Raw genomic sequence first — 19469 nt, forward strand, 5'->3', positions numbered from 1 at the left:
GAGCTAAGGAAGAGCTCATGTCCCCAGGTGTCTTACAGCCATTTCCTTTTATCCCTATTGAATGTTATGGCACACTTCCATGTTCACAAATTTAAATATTCCTGCTGGCCTATTGTTTGCAGAAAATTAAACATAACTCCTCATTGGGAGGTATATAAATAAATATAAATAAATAGAAAATAAATAGAAATCTATCTATTTGTTGAAATTTTCTCAAAAACAAAGCTCACATAGAGGAAGGAGACTAGTGGCTTTATTTAGAAATGGTGATTTTGGATGAAATGATTGATTTTTTTGTTTACAGTACACTATCAGGTTATGTAACATGGTGACATAATTTTGTTTATGTTAAAAATAGCAAAATAAGATGGTGTAAAATGTGGATTCCCCTGACTGCACCATTTATTTATTTCAAATATTCTTCTACTCTGGTAAAGCTATTAAAATAGGTGACTGATGATAATCCATCAAACAAACATTTATTTAACACACACTGTGGATTTTGCCTTGGTGGCAATGGTAAACAATTTGCACATTTGCTTGCATCTAGTACGCGATGTGAGCAATTAAGCAACTGCAATAGAGTGCAGCAAGTGCCATGATGGGGGAATATAAAATACTATGAGAGCACAGAGTAGGCAAGCAACTGACCCAGTGGGACAGAGGCTTCTCAGAGGTAATGACCTTTGGGATGAGACCTGGGGGAGGTGTAGAAGGTAGCCAAACAAATGTGGTTCTGAACAGAGGGGAAAACAGGTGAGACTGTCCAGAGGTCAGTCAGAACACAGCAAGTTAGACAAATTCAGAGAACATTTGTTATCTCTCGTTCATTCAACAAACACACATATTAAGCACCTATTTTGTGCCAGGCACTGTGCTAGGCACTACGCAATGGTGACTGTTTCATGCTGCTTACTCTGTAGTCAGGAAGCTGACACACTAAATAATTGCAGGATGGTATATAAGCACTACAATAGAGACATGTTCTAAGGACACAGTGGAACAAAGGAGTAAAAGCCAATTATGTTTGGAGGTATGAGGGAAGGCTGGAGATTTATTTTGCAACAACTCAAGTAAAAGAGGTCCTTTTTTTGTTTAGGGGCTTAATTTGTAAATTGACCTTGTCCTACTAAGATAACATGTTTGCTTTGAAGCAGGTTTTGGGATAAGAAACCTAAAATAAATGAGAAGAATGATTTTATTTGAGACAACAAAAAATGCGTATTGTTTCCACAATGAGGAAAAATGATTCACTAACTCCCAGGTTGCAGGAAAGATACCGCAAAGACCATCTACTTCCATTATATATTGCTGTATGTGAACCCAATATACGCAGTCTCCTCAGGTAGGGGATTGAAGTACTCAGTCAACTCAATCATTGTGTATTAATATAAGCTAATATCTTGGAATAACATGTTGCTACATGTTCTGTTAGTGCAACTCAGCTTCTAAAGACCTGATCATATCTGGTGTCAACACAATGGAGTGGATTTAGAAGATTAAAATAAAAAGCTGGATTTAGAGTAACTGAAAAAACTCCAGGCACTTTTAACATATACATAAGTGTGGATTATATATTACTTGCTATTAATTCTTAGAAAAATAATATTTTAAGAAAGCAAAATTATTCTAAAGGAAAGACTCATGATAGGAGGATTTGTTTTTTGTTTTTGTTTTTGTTTTTTTTTTTGGAAACGGGACACTCTGTCATCCAGGCTGGAGTCAGTGGCATGATTACAACTCACTACATCCTCTAACTCCTGGGCTCAAGCAATTCTCCTGCCTCAGCCTCCTGAGTAGTTGGAACTATAGGCACACACCACTTCACCCAGCTAATTTTTATTTCTTTATTTATTTTTTGTAGAGGTGGGGTCTTGCTGTGTTACCCATGCTGGTCTAAAGCAATCCTCCCACCTCACCCTTCCAAAGTGCTGGGATTACAGGCATGAGCCACTGCGCAGCCAGATTTGGGTATTTTTAGAAGATAGCTATAAATGAATGTGGCAGGAGTTCTTCTTTAGAAAACGAACCTTGAGGCCTTAAGAAACTACAGTAATTAGTGGGTCTGAGGCCTACCAAGATCCAATGAGTTGAAGTGAACTGCTCAGAGTTTTATACCCAGAGAGAGCCTGATCTATTCATCTCTTCTCGTTCTTGCCAGTGCTTGCTCTCTGTCCATCCATGCCTCAGAATGACTGACTTGTCTCGACGGCCAAAGACACCACTCTCAAAATGCCCTAGTAGATTAAGGAGGTACAGTTATGGAGATGTCTATTGACCTTTTCTTAAATTCTGTGAGAGAAACAATAAAATATGAATACCTAGTCATTTGATTAACATCCATACAATTTTACATGGTTCTCATTGTTCTATTTGACGTTGGAATGTATAATCTGCTTTACTTTTTAATTTACTTGCTAATAAGATATAATTTTCCACATGAAAAGTTAATAATTATATTTATTATCTAAAACAAAAATGCAAATTAAAAATCTTGTGTACTATGTGAATTATAAATACCATGAAAGGGCAACAAAATTAGAATGTATAGAAAGGTAATATTGAAAATGAAGTGTGTGTTGGTAGAACTAACATAAAATCAGAAAAGAGTCAATTGTTTATATAACAGTAAAAGAAATCAAATAATATATTAGGGAAGTCTCAACCATTTAGAGAATGGAACATCTTATATGTGGCTCACTTGATATCTTCTTAAACAAGGTGGTCATCTCTAGCCTGGATGAACTGTTTAACAAGGAGAATGTTTGACACAAGAACCTATTTAATTTTCCATAGCTCAATTCCTTACTGATGAGATTTCAAACAACAGGACTGGTTTGGGACTACCGCTTAGGAGTCTAGAATATGTCTGTCAGATTTGTCCTTGATAATCAAATTAGGTAAGATCTCAAAAGATAGAAATAAAACTAAAGTACTTTTAAAAGCAGAGAATAAAAATCCCATGCAGAAAAGTGTGATGCCTTTTGTAATGTAAATGCAGGATTGGACTCAGTGCTAGAAATGAAGGAAAAGAACAGGAAGAAATCTGTTACAAGCTGAATATGGGTCAGTAATTCACTGCCATTGTTTAAAAAAAATCTGTATCATGATGACTGTGGCTTATATTATTTCTATGTTTGTGAATGGCCGAGGTACTTTAAGAACTAAAAGGTAAAACTAAAGAATGTTAAAAAATAATCCAAATAACAGGAAAGAAAGGAAAAGAAGGCCGTAGATGAGTACAGGTTTAAAACATTTCAAAAGATGAGCTGAAAACTGCCTTGTATAGACACTTTTAAGAATAGGAAAAGATTTTTAAGTGAGGGGGATGTTGATCATTTCCACTTTATATTGAGATGGAAGAAAAATGGGCTTGGTGAAAGGAAAAAGACATTTTGGTGGGCTATCAGCTTGATAGATATTATGAGAGACAAAGAGAATAGTAAAATGACCATCCTGGAAAGCTTCACTAAGATAATGAATGGTCATTTTTCTTTAAGATTTAAGATATTTGCTTGCTTGAAAAATACTTAACAGCTGACTTGAATTGTCTGCCAGCTTTGTGACTCTAATTTGAAGTTTGCCAAAAACTCTTTAAAATATATTACAAATTTTAATTTAAAATAAATGGAGGGAAGAGCTCTACAACATTAGTATCTGCGAGACTCCTATTAAGATGCATTAGAAAAAAATTACTTTTATAATAATTTATTAATTGGCTCAAAATTTCTCTTTATTGCATTTTTCTGGAGATATTTATCTTTCCCTGAACCATTCATTCATCTTGCTTTGGATCTATTTATTTAAGGACAGAGAGGATGCCTTGGGGACTGTTGCAGGATAATGGGCAAATGGGCTGACTTCTTGCTTATTAGTAAGCTGGGATGATTTGACTCTAAACTTCTTCCTAAGGGATAGAGGCACTTAAAATGAGGTTTACTCAATCATGGAAGTATAATTAAAGTAAAGATATTATTTCATCTCCCTCACTCCCACCCCATTTCTATTTTTTTGGTATTCTTGTTTGACTTGATGACTTAGTGTTATCACTGATGAAACCTTAAGTAGACCAGTGGTTTGTTCTTTTGTTCTTTTGTTATCAGGATTTTATCAGGATAGATGTAACTGCAGGGTTCAGCAGGAGGTAGCTAGGAGAAGCTTCTCATTAAACAAGAATTGAGAAATCCCATCTGAACACCTCTTCTCCTGTTATTTAGTAAATGGAGAACACATGATGAATAAAACAGAGAAATTCTCAATATCAAATGCAAGGGTATGCAAAACCTGCAGGAAACTCTATGTGTGCTTTTCTTCTTTCTTTCCATTTTTTTCTTTTTGAAAACAAGACATTTGTATTCACTCAGGTTAATCATAGTGTGTTTTGAGGTAATCATAATTAGATGTAATTACTGTGTGGTCAAGTTATAGCTTAACTCCTCAATGAGCCCAATCGAGTACTTTAGACATAAAGAACTTCTCAAACCCAAACATCCCAAAAATCCTTGACAGGAATGCTAATGCTATTACAAATGAATCAAAGCATTATTTTGACGCTAATTGACAGTTCTACTTACTGTACCACTCTAAGGCTGCACACACTATTTGAAAAATATATGCAACTTAAATCATAAGCTTGTTTGTTTTTTGAGGGAGAAAGAGATATAGAATGTTTTGGATTCATGTCTTCTTTTGTTGATCTAATTTTTGAATTGGTTTCTAATATAGAAAAGCTGTTGTTAGATGGCCTTGTCCCAGACCTGGGGCACAAACTGTGTGGAAAGCCAAGAAAGGGCATGGGTTAAAAATACAGAATGTAAGGCAGTGGATACTGTCTTGCCTCTGAGTCCTTTTCCAGTGCCGGGTGTTCTTCATTCCCACCTTCACCCTTTTAACTGTTATTACAGGAGGATTCCATGCGGAGAGTGTAAACCCTTAAATTTCCGAGTCTGGTACTGTTGGTGTTGGGACTCTGGAAACAGAGTCTCAGGAATGATTATATGGTCCTCACATCTTTCATTTAGCAATGAGTAAGGCTGTAACATGACTTTGAGGTATTGCCAAAAAGCAGCTACTTCTGTTATTCAAAGTCAGTGATACCAGTGAAAGATTTAAAAATCACTTTAGAGAGAAGGAAAATACTCTTTTACAATTAAATGTGTTTTATTTTTTAATATATTATTCAAAGAGAAAGTCACCCTGTAGTGTTTTCTCCCTGATAGGATAGTGCTCCTAGGCTGAGTTAGAATACTCACTCAAGTGCTTGTAGATAGATCTTTTCTGAAAATATCTGCTATCAAGCTTTTAGATGAAACATTCTTCTATCCAGGAAAGCATAGAGTTTTTCTAGAGAAATCCGATTTTGGAGTGAGCTTTAGGAGCTCCCAGCTGACATTCACTATATCATAAAATAGCTTCCAGTATCAGGAAAAGCATGTGCGTCCATGTGGAATCACAAGCACTACTCCATTTGTCCACATTGGGCCGTTTAAGTTGGATTACACTTAAGAAAAATTAAATGGTCTCTGTCCTGTATTTGCAAAACTACATATTACCTGGCCTTAGGAACTTGATAAATAGGGATCCAAGGAATACCATGTTGCCACCAGTGTAGCATAGGATAACATCTCTATTTTGTATTACATGAGGATAGAATGGCTGAGTATGTACCAGGATTACAACCTCAGAAGTCTTAACTATAGTGTAACCTTCTTATTTTAGAAATTAAGACACTGCAATTCAGGAAAAGTAAGTTGCCCATGGTTATAATCCAATTAGTGGTCTATCCAGGAATGGGATTCTTATGTTCTGCTTCTCCAGTAAAGCAGACAAAAAAGCTCAAGGTCTGTAATGGCATGATACGGGAAAAGTGCTCTCTAAGGAATTAAATCTAGGAAACACAGAGAAATACCCAAACACATCAAATGATAAGTTAGTGTTATTATCACATGCCTAGTTATATTTTTGGAGAAAAGAGATTTATTTCTCTTATAATAGTTACAATTTGAGAAAGAAGTGTGTGTGTGTGCGTGTGTGTGTGTATAAAGTATCTAAACTGCAAATTGGTCAGATGGAATTTGTCACTTTTATTACTGCCGTTATCCAATATTATAAAGAATCCCATCCATGTATGCAACTCTTTATGATAAAAAACAAACGGATAGTTTCCATTTAACTAATCTAACTGCCCATTTGTTACTAGCAGTCGACCTCCATATTGACAACCTCCAGCAATCACCTGCCTTGATTCTCTCCTTCTACGTTGCCTCACTCCTACACCATAGATGCCTGGCTGTCTGAATTATAGGTAGAACTGTCTTAACTATCTTGAACAATGTGTCTTGGCTTGCTAGCTGAGCCTCCACTGCCAGCCAGGTCTCCAGACCCAGTGGGTAGATCTGCTCTTTTCCTGCTTGCTTCGTTTTTCTGTATGTTGCCATGCCCGGTTAGCTAACAGAATAGAATGAGTAATTTGCTGGGAATTACCTAAAAAGTTCAGGAGGAAAAAGCTCTGACTCCCAGGAAGACCTGGGTTAAATATTGGAATAGGAATACCTTGAAGATGGTTTGAGATAGGATTCTTGATAGGAACACGTTAAGGATGACGATTATATCAAGAGCAGAAATCAAGATAAGTTTTTACTGGATCACGAGTGTTCCTTAGATTGGCAAAAAAGAGGAATCTGCTGTTTGTTTGTATTTTTATTTAGCTTATAACCTGATGTAGTTTTTCAATTAAACTAGTAATAACTGAGTAATCCTGATTTATCTCCAATCTATTCAGTTGATCAAGAAATACACACTGTCTGCTTTGTGACCAGCATTACTGGAAAGAAAATATTCATGAGAAAAGACTGCAGACAATATAAAGAAACCTCCTGGGGGTGGTTTTAACTTTCCTAGGTTTAAGTGAAAGTGGGAACACATTTTTCAGTGAGAAGAGAGTAGCTTTTTATGCATGTCCTTGAGGGCAAGAATCATGTCTAAATTATCTTTTTATCTGTAGAAAGGAGAAGAGAAGCTGGCACTTAGCAGGTGCATAATAATGTTTGCTGAAGAAATATTGACAATCTTTCTGGGAAAATGTAGAGAGTGAGTGAATTACCTGATTATTTTCCACTTAATGACATCCTTCTCTTTTCTCCACTTCCTGGCTTAGGCTACCATGATGGGTAAATGTAGTTTGGTAACACTACTGGAGTATGAAATTCATTTTCCTATGGAAGAAATGTTTAAAACAACAGTTTAGACATTATTAAATAGACATAATAATTATTTTCCATTAGGTGTAATTGAAATAATAATGATTAGATATAATTGAAAACTGTTTTGCAGAGAACAAATGTTTCTGTGGGCTATCTAGGAACTCAAGTCATATATAATGTAATTTTTGGAACAAACTTTGTGTTCAAACCTTGAGAACCTCATCGTTTTTCTAACTTGGCTTCACATCTACCTTCCATTTTTTCCCCTTTTTTCTTAAAAAGTAGGCTTTTCTACTATTCTAGATGTTATGAGTCTGTGGAAGAAATATCAGATACCAAGAGTGGCTTTCACTCAGAATAAAATGATATGTATCAAAAGGTACCTTTTTTTTTGTGGTGTGTGCTGCAGGTGGGTTGGGAAGGGGGTGTTCTGGATTTATCCAGTTGGAAAGAAAATACAGATGCATATTAAGCAGTTAACGAGAACTAGCTTGTGTGATTAATATAGACAAGAAGTGGCATAGTGATCAAAAGAGAAAGAAAGTTTAATGTAGTTTGCCATTTTTGGAAAAAGCTTCATGGTCAGTTTGGGATTTGAGGTAGGTAGGTTTTAGGGAGATGAAAGAAAATAAAATAGGTATTTTTTAATCTGGAAATTTTTCACCAGCCCAGGAAAATAGGATTTGATGCTCCTCTTAGAAGCTCTGGTAACTCGTCCTTAATAAAAATTTGATCGTACTCTATTTTGATTTATCTATCTCCTTTTACAGATATTCGAGTAAAATGCTTGAGGGCAGGAATGTGTAGATGAATTTGGGCAATAGTTGGAGATGTTTCACCTTTATTCTGAAAATGCTGAAGACTAAAAACTTTTTTTATGAAGAATAAAAATACAACTGTCTGGAAGTAAGATTGGAGGAGAAAACATGAAGGCAGGGAGATAGCAAATCCTGTTGATTAAAATAATTCAGATAGGAGAGAAAAAGGGGTGGAGCAACAGAGAATGGAAAGAATACCTAAGATGTGTTTCCAGAGGAAAAATAAAATGTTTTATACTGGATATAAGAAATCGGACAGAGGAGAGGGAAAAGTTACTAGACGTTCAAACATAGATTTTAAAAATTTCTGTCCAAATTAATGGGTGAAACACCATAGCATTTGTACAACTGCTCAAACTGTTTTTCAGGCCTAAATAATTTGCATAATTACTGTCAGCATTTCTTTGTTCCTTTGTTATTTTCCAACTCTATTTGTTGACCTTGAGAAAATTAGGTTCCGTAGTCTCATACGTCTTCCAATGTCTGTGTTTTCTAGTGGAAAAAGAAAAGGGAATTGAAAACGAAGACAGCTACATTACATTTTGTCTGATATTGAATCACTGGCCATTTAATCTCCTCCTTAAAACTCTCTTTGAGTCATTTTTTCCACTTTGAAATGTAACTTCATAGATTCAAGGACTTTTAGTAGTAAAAAAAAAAAGTAGAAAATTATCAGGGAGTTTAGATGCCACATCCAGGACTTGAAACAAACAAAAAGAAAATTATCTAGGAGAAAAATTACGAAGTAATCACACATTTGAAGAGATACAGAAACTGAGGACCAAGTAAGTTATATGATTTTTTGTGAGTCCTGTTGTCAGTTAAGGACAGCATGGGGCTTAAAATCTGAGTGTGCTGACCTTCAGCCATTGCTTCTGATTGTATACCATAGTGATTTGGGTAAGACTACAGATAATCTTCCAAATGTTTATAATTAAGCTAACTGTTACATCTTACTACACAGATATGTATGCCTGCAGGAAATTTGAAGGAAATCTCATCTAGTTTCCACTTAAATTTAGACTGTGACACAAAGGGCAAATTCACACTTTGTGCCACAACTGCAAAATAACCTATATTTTTTGAAACTTTCTGTTGAAACAATGTTCTGTAGATTTCTTGCATTTCTGTACATCTTGCAAGCAGAGGCACGGACTGTCTTTGTTCTAGATTATTTTTTTCCAAGATGTTGCTATAGCAAGCAGCACAGAGAAGCAAAAGTCTGGCATGCTTACTAGCCAGTATAATAAAGTTAAAGGTTCCCTCTGGAGCAAAGTACACACATATTTATTGCCCACTATAAAAGATTCAGGCTTCCTAAACTCAGGGTTTCTCTCTGGTACACAGTCTGCTGAGTGTGCTGGCATCCATCTAGCCTGTACACATTACTTTAATTGGGAGCAGGGAAACTGACACAAATATGCTGATGCTAATGTTGCTTGCAGTGGTATATAATAATACAGCTCTTTGTTTCTGACCTGGGAGTCTCATATCTTCTGCCACAATCTATGAGATTGTAGCAAACTAACTTGTTAACTTGCAAGTAGGATAAGATCTCAGCTCCTTCACAGTTCAACACTTTCTAGGCTGACAGATTTATGGGCCCAGGAAATACTCTTATAATTGGTTAGGCATAAATAAAATTGGAAATGTTGTAAATCAATGGACATAACTAAATTTTTACTTAGATTTCTACAGTTTTAATTAGAACAGCTTGAGGTCTAAGTGTGGCATTAATATTCTGAGTCTCAACTGATTAGATTTGTGAAATACTATTATACTTAGTTGTTCTCATCAATTTCAATCTGTGTAGCATTAAATGTATTATTATTGTTATACTCTAAATGTTTTTGCAAATTAACAGGCTGGCAAAAGTTATTTTTTTGACACTTATGCAAGACAAACCGGCAAGCAGATACTATGTAGTAATTTGTATAGTCAATGTGACCAAAATAGAAGGATTGACCATACTTTGGTTCCTAAGTTTTTTTGTGTAGGACTTGATGAAATTTCTTGAGGAGGATTGTTTTTCCTACTTGAATTTGCATACTCTCCAGGTCTGATTATCACCACATTATCAAGGCCCAAGTCACAATTTGTTCTTGGTTGTTAAGCAAATTAAATAATTAAAGTAGATATTTTTTGTTGTAGTGTTACTCTAAGCCAGAAACATGAATAAGGCCTAAATAGAAGAGAACAAGGGAATTTGTCAGATGTATAGGTTTTGTTAAGGCCCAGCACAAATAATATCCAATATTTATGTAAATCAGAACTAAAGACTAAATTCTAGACTGCAGTAGCAGGTTGTTAACAAGTTAATAAACTTTCTTCCAACTCTATTATGTGTTTAATCATTTTCCTAGTATAGAGTTTGAAGCTAATGAACAATAATTATGCTTGCACTACATGTGTCCCTTTTTAGACATTAGTTCAAATTAGTTCTAAGTTATGATATACTTTTTTTCATTTTTAAGCTTGTTTTTTAATTATCTTTTTTTGGTATAGAATTTAAGGCTGTTAGGAGGTCATATAGATGTTATGTAGAAGAGGAGGGGCCAAGGAGAGTGAAAAGAGAGAGGCTAAAGAAAGTTCAAAAAAAGCTGCACTGTAGTTTAATATGAAAGAATTCCAGTGAATTGATTAGATAGTAGCTCACATTCAGAAAGCAGGATACGTGAAACTCATCTTCGAAGATCGACACAGACTTTTTTTTGAGAAGAAATAGTAGAGTTTGACCCAGTAATATGTAATCATTTCAGAAATTCATTGATAACTTTTTTTTTTTAAATGAATAAAGGGAATGCAGAACATTGCAGTTCTGGCTAGCAGAGTCTGTTCCTTTGGGAAAAGACCCCCTTAGTATAGTATGCAAAGTCAGCCTGTCTGCTTTCTCTCTCTCTGGCCTACTTTACTTGCTGGCCATCTGTGGCCTAGTACATTTTCCAAGATGGCTCCCCTTCCATATGCTCCTCAGCAGTGTGACCTTTCCACCTACCCCCTCAACAAGAGGTGGCGTCGATTTCTTCACCCCTTGAATCTGGAAGGGCCCTGTGACTGCTTTGACCAATAAAATATGGCAGAGCCCTTAACTGGATAGGCACTTGCCATTTCCTGGCCTCTAGGAAGCCAACTGTAATAAAAGAATGCAACTATGTTCAAACCACCATACAGTGAAAACCCAAGCCATGTGGAGAGGCCTTGAAGAATGAAATGCCACATGGGAAGAGAGAGAGAGCAACAAGCACCAAGAAATCAGGTGTGTGAGTAAGGATGCTATGGTAGGAGTAGATCCTCCAGCCTGAGCTGCCCCAGCTGACACCACCTGTATCAGAATGAATCAGCCAGGTGAGCCCTTCCTTAATCCCTGACTCACAAATTTGTGAGAAAAATGAAATTATTTTAAGACAGTAAGTTTATGAGGTATTTTGTGAGGTAATAGGTAATTAGAATGCCACCATTCCTGACTGGATGGTAGTTAAAAGTTAGAGAACACTAAAAGGTAATAAACTCTTTCTGTTTTTTTTTTTTTTTTTTTTTTTTTTTACTAAATGGAAGGAATTGTAGTGGTCAGTCATTAATTATTAATTCACAAGAGTGATAAGATAGCAAACCGACTTCCTTTGCCATCTATTTTTTTAAATTATAGCTATTTAAAGGCTCCTTGAAGCTTTTATGTTCGTATTATCATTGGTTTCCACCATTCTTGAGATTCTTTGGCAAAGGGTAACGTTGTGAAAAACAGGCTCATCTCCAAGTTAATCCTTTTTTGCCTTCTTCTCCTTCGATTCCATTATAGAAACCCCTGATCTTAACTTGGGGTATTTTGCAGCATTTTGCAAAACAACAATAACAACAAAAAATCGTTTTCTCTTATTCAGCTCTCTGCTTGTAATGCCTGAAACATCTGAAACATTTCTGCCTCGTAGATAATGATTTACATATTTTTTTTTCTCACTCTCAGAGCACTGAGCAATTGCTGGGCCTATGTGTTTGCTGAGGAGTGGGGGCTCCTGAATTCATTTTAGCCGAAAGACACCCCACTAGAATATATTAACACTGGATTAGGAATAAGAAAACTGAGAATTTAGTTCAAAGTGCCTAACTGTATATGCCACCTTGAGTAGGTGACATAGCCTAGGGGGTTCCAATTGTCTTACTTTCTGAGAGGTAGGAGCTAGATACAATGGTTTCTAAGTTATCTTCTAACATTGGGATTCTTTGTCTTCTTGTAAATTTCATCACCGCCATAGGTACGTATCTTTTAAAATATGATTTACATTTATAATGGACTTAAATATGGAGGCTCTAGGTTATTTGTTGACTTTTTATCAATGGGCCCGGACTTTTTCTTTTGTTAAAAGAAAAAAATTTGCAATAACTTATTTTTAAGCTGGTTTAAGATAGAAAATGTTTACAGTAATAAATTAAGTTGCCCCTGAAAAAATATGTCTTTCAAGGACACGACCTACCCCAATGTGCTATTTATTTGCATTTACAGGAAAACCCAATTATAACAGCTATTTTCAAGAACTAATATCACTAGAGACTGAATGTATAGTAGAGCAAGCAGATGATAATGCGTCCTAAAAAACTGACCTAGCCGGGAGCATGTAGATGGTGAGCTCACCCACATTTTGTTATTCTTCAGTGAAATTCTACATTTCATCTAAAATATTGTTGCTGATATTTATGTAAATAAGACATTATTAATCACTAGGCTAAATTTAATATTTGTCTCAGGTGAAGTGAGGTGTTAAAATTGTGTGTTATGATTTCCAAAAGTTCTTTTTTTAGATTGGACAGGGTAAATTTTGCAACCAAATTACCTCTTTGGTAAACCTTATGTTGGACTGGTATAAAGCGAAAACAAGTAGGTCCCTAAACAATTGCTGCTGCTGCTGCTGCTGCTGCTGCTGCTGCTGCTTTAAAATCCATCTCAGTGAAACCTTGATTGAGCTGGTTGCAATTCAGAAAGGAGACACTCCATATTTACATCAGACACAAAGGTCTTTCCTCCCTTAATCATTCACTGAGGAGGGTAGTTGTTTAGTGGACTCATTTCTCTCTGGTCTTTTACACCTTAAGCAAGATTTTATGGCTCCTTAATTTCAAATCATAGCAGGTAAGATGTAACGCCACCTTTTAAAGCTCATCCGTGTGAAGATGACCAAGGTGTAAAGGCTACTTAGTGAGGTGGCATGAGTCCTGGGTCCTGTCTTCCCTATGCTAACTAATTGTGGTACCTTGAGAGAAGTCCCTAATGTTTTTGGGTCTTGTTCCCTCCTTTGTCAAATGAAATGGATTTCACAAATTTTTCTTTGAGAGCCCTTCCCCGTGTGAGACTTTTGTGATAATGAGGTCTCTTTCTGTTTAGGCAAGGTGCCTTCCCACTGTCCTCTTCTTGTTTCTCACTTCCTCCTAGGACTCGTGAATATAACATTTTTGGTGGTGACAGACTAACACATCTGTCCACCCCTCATCATCATCTCTCTACAGGACTGATATTATAGACTCTTAGATACCTCTCATCACATCCATTTGCTGCTTAGTTCCCATTCAATAACTCTTTAGAAGGAATGCTCTTTACAAAAACTTCAGATTTTATCATTTCACTTCTCTCTTTAAACCATTAAATGGCTTTGATGGCTTTTAGGTCTAAATCCCGAATCCTTAACATGGCCTGTTGAGCTCTTTACTCCCTGCATCTCTGGCATCTTCCCATGCCCCTCTCTGGTTTAATTTAAATGTGCTGCAATAAGCACACATGATATATTTTACCAAGGAACAGCTGGTAATATCAGGCTGAGGATGATGCTGGGTGTGGCTTCTCAAATCTCTCCAGCTCTTCATGGGAGATGGGCTCAGTTTGGTGGTCATGGAATTCTTCTTGCCTAGGCATAAGACTGGTTCTTCTATCTCCAAACATATTCCCTGAAACTTCAGAGGAAGTATGTTACATGGTTGCAAAATCTGCCCCTTTTTAGCCATATCACCAGTATATAACACCCTAGTTTTAGGGAAATATTTTCCGTAAGCTAACAGGGCCATCTTACTACATGGTTCACAAGGTATATAATAATGATTAGGTACGACACATGGGTACTATATTAGTTTAGGCTGCTGTAACAGAATACTGTAGACTGGGTGGCTTAAACAACAAACGTTTATTTCTCATAGGTTTGAGGACTGGAAAGTCCAAGGTCAAAGTGCAGGCAGAGTCAGTGTCTGGTGAGGGCCCAGGCCCACTTTCTGGTTTGCAGATGACTGTCTTCTCATTGTATCTTCTCACAGCTGAGAGACAAATAATCTTTCTTCTGTTTCTCCTTAAGGGCACTAATCTCATTCATGAGCAGTCCACGCTTATGACCTAATTACCTACTCTGATAGTTAATTTTATGTGTCAACTCGACTGGGTTAAGGAATACCCAGATAGCTGGTAAAACATGATTTCTGAGTGTGTCTGTGAGAAAGTTTCTTGGAAGAGATTAGCGTTTCAATTAGTCAACTGAGTAAAGAAGATTCACCCTCACCGATGTGGGCTAGCACCATTTACTCCATTGAAGGTGCAGATAGAACAAAAAGGGAGACGAAGGATGAATTCTCTGTCTTCTTCAGTTGGGACATCCATCTCTTCCTGCCCTCAGACATCAGAGTTTTCAGTTCTAGGCCTTCAGACTCCAGGGCTTACACCAGCCCCTCCACCCTCACCCTGGCTCTTGGAGTCTCAGGCCTTTGGCCTCAGCCTGAATTATACCACAAGCTTTCTTGGTTCTCCAGCTTGCAGATGTTTTATTTTGGGACTTCTCAGCCTCTGCAGTGGTATGAGCCAATTTCCATAATAAATCCCCTCATCTATTTATCGCTATATATCCTGTTTGTTCTATTTCTCTAGAGAACTCTGACTAATACACCTCCCAAAGGCCTTGTCTTCTAACACCATCACACTGGGGGTTTGAATTTCAACATGTAAATTTTGCAGGGACACAAACGTTTTGTCAGTAACAGATACCTATGTGGGACACTGATAGTCTATGGACAAACATGCTTGCTGATACTTTTAGGCCTAGGATGGAGTCACTACTGCAGGCCTGGCTGGAAGCTACCATTCAACTATGTGGGCCTCATCTCAGTTCTGCCAATGTCATGGTCTTTTCCACCAGAGGGCATTCTCCAGTGCTGTTGTTTTTGCTCAAATTATTCTTTAACTCCCACTTATACCTTCCTTTTCATTTAGATAATTTCTATTTACAGCTCAGATCTTCTCAGTTTACAAGTCACTTTCTCTCAGAGACTTTTCTTGCTCTTTCAGACTAGGTTTGGTGCCCCTGTTTTATGCTTCTGTAATACCTTATCTCCTACAGAGGATGTTACTGTATTTCTGGTTCTATGACCATCACTAGCTTTAGATTGTAAGCTCTGTAAGGAAAAAGATTATCTAGTTCATGCCAAAGCCCCAGCAACTAGCATGGGGTCTAGCATATAGTAGTCAGTGACCCCCCAAAAATCTGTTGGATGAATAAAGGAATAAATAAATTTAGAGGAGAAAGACAAAGGTGAGAGGAACGAAAGGATCTGAAGGAGGGAGAAGAAGTACTTCTTGCTGATGCTGATGGTGTAACTACTAAGAACTGGGGGAAATAAATAAAAAAGGCCTCTTGCCTGGCCCATGATCCTCACTTTAGCTTCCAAGGAGGTGGAACTACTAAATAGAGTCCTTCCAGGTCTTCTATGGAAAAGAAGAAGTATAGACTAACACTAGGACAGACACTTGGCAATTCAGGGAGGGCACTGGAGGAGAGCAGTCCCCAGGCTCAGAAGTAGATCTGACCCCAAGTCTGTGTACATTCCAACAAATACCAGGGGCTTTTAAAAAAAAATAGACACAGGGTCTCACTATGTTGCTCAGGCTGGTCTTGAATTCCTGGGCTTAAGTGGTCTTCCTGCTTTGCCCCCCCAAAGCACTGGGATTACAGGCATGAGCCACTGTGCCTGGTTGACCAGGGGCTTTTTTATTGTGTATTTTGGGAAGCTGGATTTTCTCTTTGTTATCTTTATATTCCATATCTTTTCCCCACTGATAACAAAAGTATAAAAAAGAAAGAAAAAAGAAGAATTCTTAGGGAACGTCAAAAAAGTCATGTGTTTGTTTGTAAGACAGGCAAGCATTCTGTGTTTACATTCTCAGTGAGTCAAGAAGGGAGACCACCATGGTCAAAGCAATGACTTTTGGCAACAGAAAAGGACACAAAGGATTTATTGAGGAAGAGAGGCAGGAGGAAAAGGAAAGTGGACAGAAGCTGCTCTGGGATTGTGATTCTATAGATCTGGCAGGCATTCCTTTTTGCTACCCACCCCTAATAAACAATATTTTTCTCCTCATCTCTTCTGATCTCCCTGTAATTCCTTTTGGTTCCCTTTCTTACCAGACTAATGCCTTTAATACAGGACATAGGATCAATTTTCAACAGCTAAGAATGTTGGTGCAATGGGAGTATCATTCACATAACAGACATTGTAAAGTGGAAATATAACTATGTATTCCCTTAAAAACATGGGTAGATATGGTTAGTTACTATAGGCTAGCTGTTTTCATAAACAACACCATAATCTCAGTGATTAAACTCGCCTGAGAAAAAGTTACTTGTGTCCTATGAGGTTTAATAAAAAAGGGAATAAGAAGGACTCTGCTCCATACAGTAATTCAGGGATTCAGCCTTTCCCCAGTTTTTGCTCTTCCACCTTCTAGGTTTTGTCTGCCTGTGTATTCAGCTAGCACATGAATAGAGATTACTCATGGGAGGGTTTATTAACTAGGCTTGAACGTGGCATACACTTCCACCTACATTCTACAGGTTAGAACTAAATCTCAAGGCTGCAACCAACTATAAGGGAGGATGGAAAATATGACTGTACTAGTTTCCTAGGGTTGCCATAGCAAAGCACTACAAACTGGGTGGCTTAAAATAACAGAACTGTATTCTCTCACAGTTATGAAGACTAGAAGTGCAAAACCACGGAATCTTCAGGGCTATGTTCCTTCTGAAGGCTCTGGAGAAGGATCCTCCCCTGTCTCTTCCCAGCTTCTAGTGGTTCCTGGCAATCATTGGCATCCTTTGCCTTGTAGCTACATCACTCCAATTTCTGCCTCTGTCTTTGCATGGCCATCTTTTCTCTGTGTGTCTCTACATCTAGTTTTTTCTCCTCTTATAAGGACATCTGGTCATTGGGTTAGCCCACCCTAGTCCATTATGACCTCATCTTAACAGGATTACATCTGCAAAGACCCTATTTCCAAATAAGGTCACATTTACAAGTGCTAGATATTAGGGCTTGAACATATCTTTTAGGGGGACACAGTACAACCCACAACAGTAGTCTAGCTATGTGTCCAAAAAGGAAAAAAAAATGCTTTGGTGTCCCCATTGGATCTTTGCCAAGTTAAGATTTTCTACCTTAAGTAATAGTGAGTGGGAAATCATTTTGAGGGCTTTAGAGAACTGAGATTTTTAACATAGTTTCTGTGAAAAAATGCATTTGTAACAACAGACAACTCTTGACTCACAAATGGAGATAATCTACTTGTAAGACCTAAAGCCTTATACTTCAGAGAACTTTACCTCACTCAAATAATGTTATGAATTTAAATAGTATGTTAGAGCTCTTAATACTATTAACTCTCATGGTTTAATAAAATAGAATAGGCATATGAAAATTAGAATAATCACCTCTAAAACTCCATGCCTATAAAATATGCTTAACGTAAAACCAATAAAGACATCTTCATATTTCTACCTGGGTCATTGTCATCTGACAGCGGTTTCTGTTCCTGGCATTTTCCGTCTTAGTCTTTGTCCATCTTATACTTTATTAAGTGGCTGCTTTTCATTGAAGCCAGCTATGATTTAATAAAAGAACAACAGCCTTCAAATCTGATGAACTTAAGCTGTATATCTTATTAACTTTCTTACTTTGGACAAGTCACCAAACCCACTTTTTATTTCAGTTTTATCACCTGTTCTGTGGTTGACACTAACCTTCTTGTGTGGTTATGAGAATCCCGTAAAGTCACTTAGCATTTATTGAGTATCTGTCATATGCTGGCACTCTTATAGGTGCTTGAATTATATCAGCGAGAACAACAAAGATCTCTGTTCTCATGGAGCTTCCATTCCAGGAGCTAAAAGGGCTTTATGAATCATAAAATGCAAATGTAAGTTATTATCATCATTGCTATTGTGCCTGCAGCAACTCCATTTTCTCAAATATCTGTAAAAATCTTATTTAAAATTATATATAGCTCTTAGATATCAGAAAGTACATAAAGGGAAAGAAAAATCTAAGAAATAAAAAATAATCTTTTAGATGTCTAATTGTAAATAAAAACTCATAGTGAATACTGAAAATGTTTCTTTACTGCATTTAAAAATAGCTCCTAGTCCCCTATTATATGCCATGCACTGCAGTAGGCTTTATGTGGCATGCCAAGATAGATATTAATCCTGCCCTCAAGGAGCTTAGAGTCCAGTTAGGGACATGCCCACTGGAAAATGTACATTAGGATAGGAAGTGAAGAATACTCGGCAGACAGGCACAAGGAAATTGACGGAAAGCTTTCAGAAGAGGAAAGATGACTGCCCAAACACTTATAACATCTTGACATTTTCTATAGAAAATGTCAGAGAGACATTTACCCCCAATGTTGTAATTGATACAATACTACCGGCACCTGTTTAGCTACTGGCTGGGATTTTTATTTTATACAGAATTTAGATGTTTACATCTATGTTATACTGTATAGCATTTGGGCAATACTTTGTACAGGAAGTGCATTGTATACAAGTTTAAGTAATATTTCAGAATGACACTGCTATGGCTTGAATATTTGTGTCCCCTCCAAAATTATGTTGAAACTTAACCCCCAATGTGATGGTGTTAGGGGATTGGGCCTTTAGGAGGTGATTAAGTATAAAAGGGCTGGAGGGAACTAGGTAGGCCCTTTTTGCTTTTCTTTCCTTCTGCCATGTGAGGACAGTGTTCAATATGCCATCTGGGAAGAAGAGACCTGGCCCTCACCAGACGGTGAGCCTGCTGGTGCCTTGATCTTGGAACTTCCCAGCCTCAGAACTGTGACAAATAAATTTCTATTATTTACAAATTACCTCATCTCAGGTATTTTGTTATAGCAGCACCAACACACTAAGATACACAAGCAGCCAGTAGGGTATAGCAGACTGTCAAACTGAGAAGCCAAAATCTGAGAATTTACAACCATGCACTGTATGTTTGAATGTTGACAGAGGAGGCATTGTTACAAAGGCTGTCAGCACATAATCAGAAGTTACTAATTCATACATTGTTGAAATACGAAGTACATTTGTTTTCAATTTGCATTGCAGAGGTGATGTCAAAGCAATGATTCTATTACTAATTGGGCTACCAAACACATTGA

General features: G+C 37.1%; 1 protein-coding gene and 1 long non-coding RNA gene across 5 annotated transcripts in view; one reads left to right on the forward strand and one right to left on the reverse strand.

Moving 5' to 3' along the window:
* ANK2 (ankyrin 2) overlaps positions 1-19469 on the forward strand; it is a 683465-nt gene that overhangs the window by 329536 nt on the left and 334460 nt on the right. The window lies entirely within an intron of this gene.
* LOC129059060 (uncharacterized) lies at positions 1834-17260 on the reverse strand. The gene is made up of 5 exons (XR_008524689.1): positions 17007-17260; positions 13799-13957; positions 8412-8512; positions 7103-7214; positions 1834-2237 (listed from the first exon to the last, which is right to left on the reverse strand). It is a non-coding gene; the product is annotated as an uncharacterized LOC129059060 (long non-coding RNA).

This window comes from Pongo abelii, chromosome 3, assembly GCF_028885655.2.
Source record: "Pongo abelii isolate AG06213 chromosome 3, NHGRI_mPonAbe1-v2.0_pri, whole genome shotgun sequence".
NCBI lineage: Eukaryota > Metazoa > Chordata > Mammalia > Primates > Hominidae > Pongo > Pongo abelii.